Below are 15,579 nucleotides of genomic sequence, written 5' to 3'. Positions count from 1 at the left end.
GCCATTGGGCACTCTACTCGTCCCAAATGTCCTTTCAAACAGCAATCCCTTGCTCATGTTGAGATCTAGCCAACTTAGCATTCCTATGAGCCAATGCCTAGGGAGGGTCATAAGCAAATGGTGTGAACCAAATGCTTCTATTAGAGATGAAACACCCTATCTAGCTCCTCTAAATTGCCAATCAGCATTAACTAGGATGTGTTGCTAACCGTTGACAAAGGCTTGTGCCACATCAAACTACGAAATTTGAATTTTCAGTTGAGGACAAGTGAGCAAGACTTGCCAAGGCATATTACTCCACAGGGGACCGTTGATTCTGGCCAAAGAGATCCAATGCTGGAGAATGATACTCTAGGGTTGATCAGCTTGCATTCATTTTAGAAGAAGCAAGAAGGTCAAAGACTGGGAATTAATTGAGGGACTTTCAATCCCTACCCCCTATTCTTCTTGTCCTTGGTGAGGACATCCCACCTATATGCGGATGTGTCCTCCTGCCTTGATGTGACCATAAGAACTCTCCAAGGATCTTCTCTACATTGGCCCAAGTTGTTTGGATGAAGGGGAGAAGCGAGCCCATATACATAGTTGACAAATTGATAACATTGCTGATGATTGTCAATTTACTAGTAACGAAAAGTGGGGCCTCTATCCATTTCTTCATTTCGTCCTAAAAGCATCTCAAAAACCTATTGAAGTGTTGACTAAGAGTTATAGTGACCCCTATAGGGACTCTTAGATACCATACCAAGTCACCCAACTTGATCACCTTGAATCCCAACTATTGTACCCATTGGTTAGGCTCACTCAAAGACAAAAATAGAAACTCGATTTTACCTTGATTGATCTTGGATGTAGAAAGTATTGAAAACTCAACATACACCTCTAAAAGGTTGGTGCTGGTTGTTGCCCGACTGCCATAATGGAGGCATTGTTGTCAACGAAGAAATATGTGGATGCTTGTTGTCCGATGGGAAGGGGGAGGCCTTTGATTGTCCCTCTTTGTATGCAAAGGTTAACGTGAAAGGTGAGAAGGATCAAAGCTTGAACTCGAGAGCTATGGCGGGAGAGCAAGAGCAAGAAAGAGAGAGACAAGAAATGGGAACTATGGCGGGAGAGCAAGAACAAGAAAGAGAGACAAGAAAGAGCTATTCAAACTATCACTAAAAGAATAAAGAATAAAGTGACGGTGTGACGAGCGTCCGCCACCTTCAGTGTGCAGTGGCGGAGACTATCAGTGTAGTAATACACGGGCGGCTAGGCAAAGGCGCCTTTACCCCCAACAACCTCCCACTTAAAGGCGAATCTGCCTTAGTAAGGAGTGAAAAGAAAAGGAAAAAAGACAATACAACATGTACACATGTACAACAGGATGAGGAAAGATATCATCTCATCCCACGCCCGTCAACCTCCTGAGGAAAGCAAAGCGCTTTGTAGAGAGGCTTTTCGTGAGCAGATCTGCAGGATTTCGGTCAGTCGAGATCTTGACAAGATCAATAGACTTGTCCTCAACGACCCCACGTATGAAGTGATACCTCACCTCAATGTGTTTCGTCTTCGTATGGAAGATCGGATTCTTGGCTAACTGAATAGCACTCATAGAATCCGAATGCAGTGTAGGGGTAGCATCAAGGGCCGTGCATTTCTGCACCCTAGACATCTAAGAAATAGCACCTCCAGCATAGGTGAATACATAGCTGGAAGTGGACTTCCTACTATCTGCATGTCCTGCATAATTCAGTGTACCCCACGATTGTTGTATCCTGGCTGCCATAGCATATGCACATATTTGCAGTGCCCTTCAGGTACCTCATGATACCCTTCACGGCATCCCAATGCTTCTTGCCAGGTGTAGCCATATAGCGTGCCACAACACCAACTGCAAAGGCAATATCTGGACAAGTGACGATCATGGCATACATAAGACTGCCCACTGCGGATGCATAGGGAATCTCGGCCATCTCGGCCCTCTGCTCATTTGTCTACGGACAGTCAGCTCTGATACCTTCACATAAAAGGCAATGGACAGCCAATAGGCTTTAGATCCTGCATGCGGAAGCGCTCAAGGACTTTATGAATGTACTCCCTCTGTGACAAGTAAAGGAGTCCCTGATGCATGTCGCATCTAATGCACATACCAAGTATGTGAGAGGTATGTCCCATATCTTTCATCTCAAAGCTCTTCTTGAGCTGAGCCTTAAGAGCATCTAGCTCATCATGAGCTTTCCCTACTATCAGCATATCATCAACATAGAGTACCAAAATCAATAAAGAACCATCACGGGTTTTCTTCGTGTAAAGACACGAATCCATAGCACTCCTGTTGTAGCCTTGTGACTACATAAAGGCATCAAACTTATGATACCACTCCCTAGGTGCATGCTTCAAGCCATAAAGGCTTTTCTTCAATTTGCACACTAGGTGCTCCCTACCAGGTTCTGCAAAGCCCTTAGGCTGCTCCATATAAATCTCATCACGCAAGTCCCCATGTAAGAAAGCCGTCTTGACATCCATTTGGTATAAATCCAAGTCAAGCTGAGCAACCAAAGCCAAGACTAAGCACAGGGTGGTCATCTTAACCATAGGAGAAAAGGCCTCGTCAAAGTCCACGCCATGCTCCTGCTTAAAACCCTTTGCTACCAATCTAGCCTTATACATTTTACTGTAGAAAATGACCAAAAAATCACTAAAATCGAGAGTAAATGGCGAGAAAAGTGTAACCAAAGCTGTTGCCCACCAAGTACTAGTGAAAGTATATCATTTCAGAATATTTCAGCATGAAAATTCCATGTCAGTCCAGAGTTATATGCTTGTTGTAATAAATGATAGCAGGGTACTGTGAGAGTCAATTTCTGGTCAAATCACTGCACCAAGTCAATAAATGACAACCAAGACATGACCAGTCATAAACGAGCATAAATCAACACCAAACAGTCATCAAGACCCTAAGCAAACACCCAAACATGTCACCAAAGCATCCGTCAATGAGTAGGCATACCCCCTGAACAATAGGACAAAGTATACATGACACTGGCAAGACCTGACACCAGTAGGTGTATGCTCACAAGAGTGCAAAGCCCAAGCTTAGGTCAAAAGCAACTCCAAGATATCAATGCATGAACCATGCAACATGTAAGTGTAAGAGATCCCAAAGTCTCAAGTATCTGCAAAATGCTCAAATAGAATAAACCTCCTGCTCAATGTTGGTCAAGCATACAAGATGCTCCCACTGGCTCAAAAGGCAGATAAACGAGCTAAATAGCTCAAGCAAACCAAGTCAAAGTACCAAAGACAGGTAACCAAGACAATGCCTCAATAGCATCCAAGGTCGTAATGGAAAAAGCCAAGTCGTAACGGAAAAATCCAAGTCAATGTCCAATTGCTCAAGGGAATTCTCAAATGAATGTCGAGACGAGCTCAAACAACTGCCGTCCACAACCAAAGCATAAAGCATTCACCAAGACATCATAACCCGTACTGGGTAGCCTAGGCATAAACCATGTCATAAATGAAATGCCAAGTGCAAAGTAGTGATAGTCAAACCCAAATCGAGCTCTAACCTTATCTCAAAAGCATTCCGGAGTATAAACAAGACATGTGGCATAGTCCAAATACATCATGACATCATACCGAGTAGCTGGGAGCACCCCATGACCAATAGGCATAACCCAACTGTAGCATAAATAGCTTCAGCCCTGAAGTTTCCAGCAGCATATAACCTCTATAAACTGAGCAAATCAGTGCTCAATCCAAGCTCAAATCCATAGGCAAACCATAGGCATACATTCGTATGTGTATAGGCACCAACCGGCCATAATCGGTCATCAAATGCCAAGACCTGTAAGCATAAAATTGAAGTAATAGGTGGCTGCCCTGTTGTGGGAGCTTTCGCTCAACCGCCAAGACCCACGGACCGCTTATTGTTTCAAGCGTTCCAAGCCGAGCACTAATAGCTACCTCTCACATAACCGACGCGCCATTCATATCTACGGGTGTAGTGAACTTACCTCCGTGCCGTTCGAGTTACCTCCTCTCCCGCGCACTCCGGTTGCTCCACGATCCAAGTGCAAGCTTCAAGCAAGCTCCATCCTCAAGCTCCAAGCTCCAAGCTCCATTGCCGCGAGCAAGACAAGACAAGAGAAGAGAAGAGAAGAAGAGAGGAGAAGATGGAGAGCTTCTCCTCCTCAGTCCCTCACCCTCACACTCTCACACTCCCTCTCTCAAGCACAAGCTCAAGCAAGCAAGAACAAGAAGAAGAAGAAGAAGAAGAAGAAGAGAGCTACTTTTGGCCACACACAAGAATGAGCTTCTCATTCACTTTTCAACTTTATATACAAAACCCTAAATCCCTTTTGGGCAGTCATCCCCTTTTCCCCTTTTTACATGGCTGGCCGTAGCCTAGGCCCTTTTTCCCATTGTCATTCTATCTTCCTAGCTTCCTTTCCACCGCCCATCTACATTTACAAATTTCACGGGTGAGAGCCCGGCGCTCCTTGAATTAAACCATGATGCGCTTGAGCTCTTTTACAAAAGTTTTGACTTACGCTTTTCCTTGTGCGCCTTTCTCCCTTATTTAGGACTCTTCTCCTTGTGCATCTTTGTCTTCCGTTTCTCTTTGCCTTGGCCTTTGTCTTTGTCTTCTGCTTTAGCTTTTTTGGATTTCCCACCTTCATTCGTTTGAGGGTTAACACCTGTTTTGGATAGATCTGGGATTGTTCAAAATAGTCAATGGCTGAGCTAAATTAGCTCCAAATGCATCTCACATAAAAGGCATAACATCCACAAGTGATTCGATATCAATAGACATCAGTAGAAGCATCACATAAGCCATAAGCATATAAATACATGTTGTCTCAAACCTTAAATCTATTGTAGAATATTTTTCCGTCAAAATTTGGCAAATCCGACATCACCATCGCGTTCGGAGCGTGCCAAAACCCAAACTTAGACTCTTACCTTGCTTGAATCGGGTTCCAAATGCCCAAGATATGGCAAAAAGAGTGATTTTTTTGCCAGATTTTGAAACATGCACAAAAAAAACGTGAGCTGGCTAGGGGGTTCTGATGTCCCACGTATCAACAATGGGGTCCAAAGGGGGCACAAATGGGGGCCAAAAAAGGCCTACACCAAGCCTCAGCAAGCCTTGATAGGCTGGAAGCAAGATCTAGGTGAAGGAAGCTCCAAGAGGTGTGAGCTATGGCTGCCTACAACCTGTGAAAACCCTGTTTGCCTAGACCTATGGATTGAGGTAAATCTCTGAAATAATGAAGCAATATCTCAATGTCAATGCCCTGATGGTGTCTCAATAGGCCGGGAAGAAGCTCGGGAAGCCGGGGAGTGACGGGAGCTCAAGAGAATGAGTTATGGTTGCCGGGAAGGAGACCTAATGCGAGTGGGGAGTCGATGGGAAGCTAAGAATGCCATGAGCCAAGCTCAAGAATCGAGAAGCCATGCTCTGATACCAATTGAAAGGTGAGAAGGATCGAAGCTTGCACTCAAGAGCTATGGCGGGAGAGCAAGAGCAAGAAAGAGAGAGACAAGAAATGGGAACTCCAACAGTCACAATGTGTGACTAGGCCTTCCTTTATTCAAATTGTCACTAAAAGAATAAAGAATAAAGTGACAGTGACGGGCGCCCGCCACCTATAGTGTGTAGTGGCGGTGACTGTTAGTGTAGTAATACACGGGCGGCTAGGAGGAGGCACCTTTACCCCCAACATAACCTTACATAGGAGTGGATCAATGATTGAGGCGAAGAGGAGGGGGGCAAGCGAGCAGCCCTACCTTATTGATTGCTTAAGCTCAAATGGCTAGGAAAAGCAACCATTAATATTTATTACAGCTGAGGCATTGCTGAGTAAAGAGGCAAACATATTAATGAAGACATTCTCAAATTTCATAACCACTAGCACTCACAGGACAAATGACCATCTCACCCTATCATAGGCCTTATCCTAGTCCATGTTAATAAGCACGAAATCTTTCCACAAGCTAAGAGTGTAATCCATGGACAATATCAAATTCAAAATAACATCATGAATTCTCCCATCAAATACAAACTCGTACTATATCTCGTGGGGATGACCTTGGAGAATAGATGCTTGACTCCTAGTGCGAGGACCATGGAAACACTTTGTAGGAGATTTTTGAGCATAGTGAGAGGTCACCAACTAGACACCTTGCTACAGTCTTGCAATTTTGACACTAGCTTGATGAACCACAGGGAACATAGAGCCTATATTCCTTATGTATTTCAACATGTCGGACAAGTCACTTCCACACTTTGGCCATCGCTTTTGGAAAGTTTCAACAAGCAAGCCATTATGGCACCTTCATGCAAGCAATAGCCTCCTTGATCTCATCTTGAGAGAAGGGCCTATCCAAAAATAGGACCTAATGAGGGCTAATGGGTGCAACCACATCAATGAGGAGGGCATCCATTCTTCAATTGTAGTCATGAGGGGTAGATAGCTCAATCCCCATGATAACAACTAGGTGGTCCTGAAAAACCTTAGTGATGGAGTACTCATTAGTGGACAAAAATTCATTATGGATTCCTAATGCTTATAATAATCTTCTTCTTTTTATTTAGCCTTAAGCCTTGAAAAATAGAAGTGGTTGTTGGGGTTGTCAACTGAGGACTTCCCACTACCCCTTAAAGCTTAATTTGGTTAGCTCTAATAGCTTCATCCTCACAATCCATAATAAAGGACTCAACATCTCTTAGGCACGTATGGATAGTGTCATCATTTGGGCAACTAGCAAGGATGCCTAGCATGGCATTGCAAAAGTTACTAGCCATTTCATTAGTCACCCTACTTTGTGAGGAAGCTTAGGTCATTGAGGAAGGAGACATTCATCCTAAAAGGGGGGGGGGGGGGGGGGGGGGGCATTATAGTTATTCTCTAGTATGATCACCTTGAATGTAGTAAGGATTGGAACATGGTTGGAGGGTGCAACTTTGTCTAGAGTTTGGTAGTTCGGGACTCCACCAACCACCAAGCACTTTGCATGCCATAGATTCTATCAAGTCTAGCTGCTCTTCATGTTGAGCCTATGTGCTTGTTGTGCCATCTCCCTTTTGAGGATGATGAGATCTTCAAGCTCACAAGCCACTTCAAGAGATCACCAAACTTCTCTCTCCTCGGTGGACATGGTTTCACTACCATGTGATCGGTCTCCTTCTCTGGTAGTCATATTCGAGTCTCCTCTAATAATAGCATTCTTCCCATACAATTGCTACCATTGCAAGAATTCCCATTGCTGAACTTTGGAGGATGAAGCATTGGGTACATAGACAGTCTTGACCTAAAATTACTCATTGGAAATCGTGACATGTACCCCAATACAGCTATTGTTGTTCGCAGTAAAGATGGCATGGGGCTTGAGATCCTGCTTAACATCAGCATGCCATCTCTACCACTAGTTGCTACAACATAGAATGTTAGATAATCCTTGACACAGAAGGCGTCATATGCCTCATGATTGTGCTTAATTTCTTGAAGTTCCAAAACTTGAGGTTTATACCTATTGATAATTACATACATTACCTACTTATGGAGGTCAAAGGACATACCAGAGATGTTTCGGGAACATAATTTCACCCTTGGGAAGAGCACCATCCTCTTTGAGTTATGCATCTAGTTCATCTAGCATTTATTGTGCATCCAAGGGGGCATAGATATTGTGATCCACCAATGGGTTCCTTGGAAGCTTTTTGATAGAGGGTTTGTGACTAGTTTTCATTTTGCCTACATCTCAAAAGCCTACATGCTCGGGTTGTTATGGAAAATAGAGTTTACTTGTCATTTTGTGGGTTTTTTGTAAGTTGTAAGGCTAAGAATGCGATACAAATCTATACGTGGGATCGTGCAATAGATATTATAAAAAATACTATAATTAAAAATTGTTTCAAATTTATTTATTTGTATATTCTCATTGTCTATTTATCACATGATCAATGACATCACACAAGGCGCACGTGTGATACTGGTCACATTATGCCTAGCAGACAGATGGAAGAATATTAATGTACTTTGTGATGTGCTGAGTAGAGTATTATATAAATAATCTTTAGGTGAATCTATATAATGCATTATAATATGTACTCATATGATATTTTGTATTATTAAAATTATTAGTTTATTTGTGAACTACAAGTTTAAGCTTCTTTAGTAGTAATTTTAAATGAATCATTGGTCTTTACTATTAAATTATTTGATTCGATCTTTTTAATATAAATAACTAAAATAATAAATTTAAGATATAATTTTAAAAAAATCTTTCTTCATGGGATACTTTGTTATTTTCTTTATGTAGTTTATTTTTAAAAAGCTTTCCTAGCATTCTTTACAAAAGCAACAAGTTTGCATGCAAAATAGAAGAGCAAGGCAAAAGCTTAGTTTTCTTTTTTCTTCCTCATATGGAGTTGAAATTTAGCACTTTCGAAGTCATTTTGGTAATTTTGGCACATTACAAATGTGATGGTGATATCAAAACATCATGATTCAATACACAACTACAGCAAGCTATACGAAATCTCTTTATATTTAAAACTCTTTACTTTGATTCATATTTGTACTTTCTTTGTTAAATAGCTATGTAATTGATATTTTATAATAGAGAATGGCAAACCGTAGTTTTTGTCATAGGGTATGTTAGGCCCTATCGTGTGTTTACTCTTGTTCTTTTCTAAATTCTTAACTTATTTAATTCATTTATATTTCATATTAATGTTGTTTGTATTTCATATTTGAGATATTAGATTTACTACATGGTCCACTTAGCAACATTGGTATCAGAGAACTACACCCCAACTTTTGATCATTTGGCATGTTATATGAAGGCAAGTAATGTAGTACAATTAAGATCTATAATGCGGATTGTTACAAATAAAAACTATAGTCAAACAGAATCTATGGCTATATTTATCATGCTTCAAAATCCTCAATTTCATTACTTAACTAAGTTTTTTAGTCGTATTTCTTATCTCTAGTTTTTTAAAAGAGTTATTGAATTTTGAAGATTATATGGGTTATCCAAACTCCAAAATTGCAAAGTTGTCATCATGAGTATACTTTAGTCTCAAATCCTCTTGTGGAGCTATTTTCCAAGTACTAGAGCTTTCTTTCTCTTCAAAATTTGAGGATGTCATAGAAACAAAAGTTTTAGATATTAAAAATATCTATAATTCTTATTATTAGTATGTTTTTTAACTATTTCTCAAGACATTTCAATCCTAAAGTAACCCTAAACCTATATTTCACAAAAATAAGTAGAAATTTATGCTTTTACAAGCTTTAGTCCATTGGTAACCCTAGTATAGATTCATTGCATGGGATAGTACTAGTAATTAGTGATGTAGATTTGCTGCATGAGGCAACATCATTGGCTCGTGACGCAGATTTGCCGCATGAGGTAGTACGAATGATTTGTGGTGCTGATTCACCATGAGGCAATACCAATGTATGACCGATCAACCACATCTACTATGGAGTTTGAAAGTGCAAGTTCATTATTGTAGGAGGCAACACTAATATGTTAAAGTTGAATTTTATCGAGCCTAGTTACCAATTATATTTTGATTTATCAGGATATGACACATATTCCATATTCTAATGGTATGGTACACTAGAATGTATAGTATGTGGGTAAGAGGTGGGCAATAGAGTACTTAAGTTGTTTATATTTTTTCCCATGAGTATCTTAAATTTGTAGTACTTTTTGTTTGAGTACTAATGCTAGTTCATGTTTCTCTTAGTAGGAGTATATGCGATTGAGGATAGGTGCTTCGCAACAAGAGAGTATGTTATGAAAAATAGACTTTATTTATCATTTTGTGAATTTTTTGCAAGTTATAAGGCTAAGAATGTGATAGGGATCTATACTGGGATCGTGCAATAGATATTATAAAAAATACTATAATAATAAGATATTAGGCCATGCTCTTTTAAATGCAACATCAGATTCTCATCTGATAGCCATTGCATGAGCCTGATCACCTGCTCCACCATAATCTATTTAACATATGTTTTTATTAAAATAAGCTTTTTAATGGGATGCTTTGTTATTTCCTTTATGTGGTTTATTTTTAGAAAGCTTACCTAGCTTTCTTTACAAAAGTAGCAAGATTGCGTGCAAAATAAGAGAACAATATAATACTTACTTTGTTGTTTCTTCCTCATACAAAGTTGGAATTCAGAGCTTTTGGAGTCATTTTGGGGGTTTTGGCACATTTTGGACATGATGGTGATATCAAAATGTTATGGTTTGGTGTATGGGATTTTCATCAACTGCAACAAGTTTAAAAAAAACTCTTCATATCTAACACTCTATAGTTTGATTGGTATTTGTATTTTCTTTGTTAAATAGCTATTAATCACTATTTCATAATAGAGGATGACAAACCATGGCTTTTGTCATGGGGGAGGTTGCACCCTATCATGTGTTTGCTCTTGTTCTTTTTTGAATTTCTTAACTTATTCAATACTTATGTTTCATAACATTGTTGATGTTTAATATTATAAATGTTAGATTTACTAGACGGTCCACTTATTAGCAACACGAGATCCTCATTCTCTTTGTTGTCATGAATAGCCTTACTCCAAGCCATATTATGCACACCATCTTTTTGTGAAATACGGATTAGTTGATCCTTAGGATTCTTTGCCTTTTGGTTCTCCAAGCCCACACCATGCTAGTTTGGATCCCCCTAGGGAATGAACTTCTTAGGGTCTTGGTCAGGGCTCTAGTTTGTTTTTCCCTCCTCCTAGTTGTTGGGCTTTCCACTACCTGCATCAACACGGGATCAACACTATCAAGGTTAGCCTTATTAGGACAATACACAAAATGTCCACTGGCCTTGCCGTAATAGCATGCATCAGGGAAGGATGAAAATTTGACATTGAGCACCAACTCCATGCCAAGCGTATCCTACAATTGTAGAAAATTTGAGGGCTCATTGCATCTATCCTGGAGGATGTAGACTCAATTACTGTTGACATTTGCAAGTTGTACTAAGCTATGAACCATGCAAGCATGAGTCATCAAAGTGAAGATGTTTACCTCCTCTCTCCCAAACTATACTTTAAACCCTGAACTTACTTCTCTTAAATGGTTGCTCCATGGCATAACCATTTGACTCAAAAATACTCTCTCTCTCTCTCTCTCTCTCTCTCTCTCTCTCTCTCTCTCTCTCTCTCTCTCTCTCTCTCTCTCTCTCTCTCTCTCTCTCTCTCTCTCTCTCTCTCTCTCTCTCTCTCTCTCTCTCTCTCTCCCACTCACAACTAAAGAACAATTAATTAGACATCTATTAATATCTTTACCAAAAAGCTTGATATAATTGAAGTAATTCACAATAATATCAACATAGTTGATCCATCTAGAGTATTATGTCCAACTATTACATCCACTCCTACTATAGTATGATTGTGGAAAGATGATTTGATCCATCTAAGGCACACCCAATTATTACATCTACTATAGTATGGTTGTGGCAAAGTAGATATATCTATTTGTTTAATGTTTATTCACAAGTTTTATATTTTTCTTAGATGGTTGTCTTTATGCTTCTCAAGAGCATGATAGATGTATGCTCTTTAGATAATTTTCTTTTTAAACTATTGGGGTGACTATGGAAGGTTCATGGAGAGAGAGAGAGAGAGAGAGAGAGAGAGAGAGAGAGAGAGAGAGAGAGAGAGAGAGAGAGAGAGAGAGAGAGAGAGAGAGAGAGAGAGAGCTTGTGTGTGTATGTGGGGGGGATGTGTGTGTGTGCATGTGACTGCGTGTGTTTTTCAATGGGGGTAGCACATGCATGTTACAATAGTTTTCTCATATCTAGATAAACTACAAACTCGATCATCATGATATATATGCCTTAGACCCCTCTTTCTCTATGTCTCTCTCTCTCATATACATCCTCACAAAAACTACTCAAAAATGCCCATTTGAACTAAGGGTAACCCTGAATTCATACTTGAAAACTCTCATATATTATGTTGCATGCATGCTCTACACTTATATAGCATGTTTTTGTATATCCTTGTTGCAAGTATTATTTTCCATCGGATAGACTTTTGTATATTGAATATATAAATGTGCGAGAGATATTTTTCTATGTGTGTATGCATGTCCCATGCATGTACATATTTGTTTGCACGCACGCACACACACACACACACACACACACACACACACACACACACACACACACACACACACACACACACACACACACACACACACACACACACACACACACACACACACACACACACACACACACACACACACACACACACACACACACACACACACACACACACACACACACACACACACACACACACACACACACACACACACACACACACACACACACACACACACACACACACACACACACACACACACCCCTTTGTGTGTGTGTGTTAGCAGAAGTTGTGACATAATAATACTTGCAACATTTTATGCAAGCACAAGTAGAGACACAAGGAAGAGAGCATTAGTAAATTGAGAACACTTTTTTTTTTCCAAATAATCTTGAATAGTACAACAGTTGTAAAGATATTAATGATAACACTTGAAACAAAACATGCAAGTAAGACAAAACTGCAAGTGCTAGAAGGGATAGATCTACTCCCTGCAAACTAAATAGAAAACTAGCTAGTAAGAACTAAGGAGGTATTTCTATGTTGCAAGTGTCGTTGGCCTGACTCAGTTGTCATTTGGATCACCAGCCTTATAGGGTTTTCATGTGGGTGTGTCATTTTAGGAGTAGATGCACAACACTCCACTTGCTTCACGGGGATGTGCATGTATAGGTTATGAAGAAAGGAGGGACTATGCCTTCTCTATATAGGCATGTAGCTATATCCTTAAGAGGAGAAGGCCGAGATACCATGTCTTGTAATTGCTATTCTTTGCATAAACAACAAGGCTTTGTGGAGTTATCATAGTAAGATGGCTCAAGTTAGGTGGAAGATAGTTAGACAATAGAAAATGAATGAAAGAAAGGGAGTGTATAGTATGAGTTTATGCCGAGGAAGATGAAAGAGCTTAGCACTTTTAATGAGGTTGGAAGAATAGCAATAAGACATGCATAGTTGGAATTCAAATCTTATTAAAAGACTACAATTATTGTTGCACTATTGTGAATGATCAAAGGAAGGCAATAAGTAAAAATATAAACCCATTAGAATAACAATGCTTTTATCATTTTGGAATGAATAAGCTATACAATAGAGCATTAGAATTAATGTACAACTATTTTGCATAACTGAAATTAGAAAAGGATTGCAAGTTATTGTGAGGAATAGTAGTTCCTATTATGGAATTATAATCATTTAACATTTTATCCTAGGATGATGGGAGTATGGTTTTTATTTTGAAAGGATGGAAGGGTTGAGAGTGGGTGGGAAGCAATAGCATAGAGTGCATATGGGCATGTGTGAATGAGATAGGGTATGTGTGTAGGCACACCACACATATGTCATGAGTTGATGCTATTGATGTAAACTTCCAATCTTTTAATTAGGTTGCTTATGTTGTTTCTAGATCTTGGGTAAGGGTTGTAAGGATTCTATTCTCTCCAATTGTTTAAGCTTCACACCTCATGAATTTTTCAATACACCAAGCCCATATATACATAAACATGTGTGTATGAACACGAAAATGTTTGATGAGCCAATAGCATGCATTATTAATCAATTATGCACATGGTACACTAATTAACATCTATAACACACACACACACACACACACACACACACACACACACACACACACACACACACACACACACACACACACACACACACACACACACACACACACACACACACACACACACACACACACACACACACACACACACACACACACACACACACACACACACACACACACACACACACACACACACACACACACACACACACACACACACACACACACACACACACACACACACACACACACACGTGGTTATCCTTTACTTTGAATCTCTCATAATCTATCCCAAATCCACTCATCTAAGTGCAATTGTATTGGCAAATGGTCTACATTATGAATCAACACCCATCACAAATCCACTGATCTAATTGAGTTATCTTATGAGTACACATTAATTAGTTATGAATAGGGCAACCATATTAAATTACCTAGAAATATGTAGGCCATTAATTAACATAACATTTTTTCTTCATGTTGATCCCACTGTGGACTCAATTGAAGACCTGCCATTGCGAAGCTCCATAAAGTAGTAGTACATTGCCATTTTTGAGAGAGAGAGAGAGAGAGAGAGAGAGAGAGAGAGAGAGAGAGAGAGAGAGAGAGAGAGAGAGAGAGAGAGAGAGAGAGAGAGAGAGAGAGAGAGAGAGATGCATGGGGGAGCAACATGCAAGCTATATGCACCACCTCCTCAATAGAGTGGTGCATGGATCATGGGGCCTAAATGAAAACAACTGATCCATCTTCCCATAAATTGTTAGTTGTGGGCAGTGGAGCACTAAGAAAAAGAAAATGCATGATTATAATTTCATAATTGAAATTTGATTCAAGGTTAATTAAAGATTGAAAGGGGGGAGAGGCTTAGCCATCGAGTAGTGTGCAAAAGATCTCTTTGTCTTTTGCTTCACTTTCTTCTTCTACTACTACTTTTTCTTCTTCCTCTATCGATGAGCACATTGTCCCAATCACCTTCTTTCTTGATGCTTCATAAAGCTCCTTGACTTGTTGGTGTTTCTTCAAGAATAGGCTGAAGGACAAAGCCCTACTACCACATCGTTATGTGTTTGTTTATGCAATGGAGTGAATAGAGTACCCCCTTTTGAGGGGGTTTCTTACTAGAGCTTGGTCTCAAGATTCAAGTAGTTGAAGTTTGGTGAGTTGACCTATTCCCATGCTAGCAAATTAGACTCACTATGTTCATGTGTGAAATTCACCTAAGCAAATTATCCTTTGTGAAAATTTTGACTCAGCTCAATATTTAATACTTTACCATTTAGTAATTATGAGGTTGCAGATTCAAGTGTCACTATGTGCATAATGTGGTTGGACACCTATGTTCACATGGTGTGCTCATGTAAGCTTGGGTTGTTTCCCACTTTGACATTCAATAATCCTCCTCCTTGGCAAGCTCATTAAGGAGGAGGGTAGGTCCTAGTGCAATCAAGCTTCATTGTTCATTCGATTTGTTAGCCATGTTGTTACATATAGGAAAAATCCTACATCATCCTTGCCTAGTGTCTTGGCTAATATTTGAAGGGGAGATCCCCCCCTTGTGGGTGTGGATCTTATCCCAAAAGAAATTCTTTTTTATGTCCACTTCAAATTTTTTTAAAACTAACATCTTAGGAAGCTTTAAAGTAGATGACATCTTCTATAGTCTCAAAATCAATCAACTCCATTTGCCTCAATTCCTTCTACAACACAATTTTGAATCCCACCCTTCTCTTCTATTGTTCTACATCCTCATTCACGCCCTCATTCATCATCTTTTGAACTTCCACATGTGTAGCCACACGCCACATTGGGGGGATCTTCAAACATAGGCACATTCTTCCCCTATAGGTCCTCTGCAAG

The sequence above is a fragment of the Lygodium microphyllum genome, chromosome 25 (assembly GCF_053477565.2).
Source record: "Lygodium microphyllum isolate KBCC chromosome 25, Lygodium_microphyllum_v1.1.10, whole genome shotgun sequence".
NCBI classification, from domain to species: Eukaryota; Viridiplantae; Streptophyta; class Polypodiopsida; order Schizaeales; family Lygodiaceae; genus Lygodium; species Lygodium microphyllum.
This window is presented reverse-complemented; position numbering follows the sequence as displayed.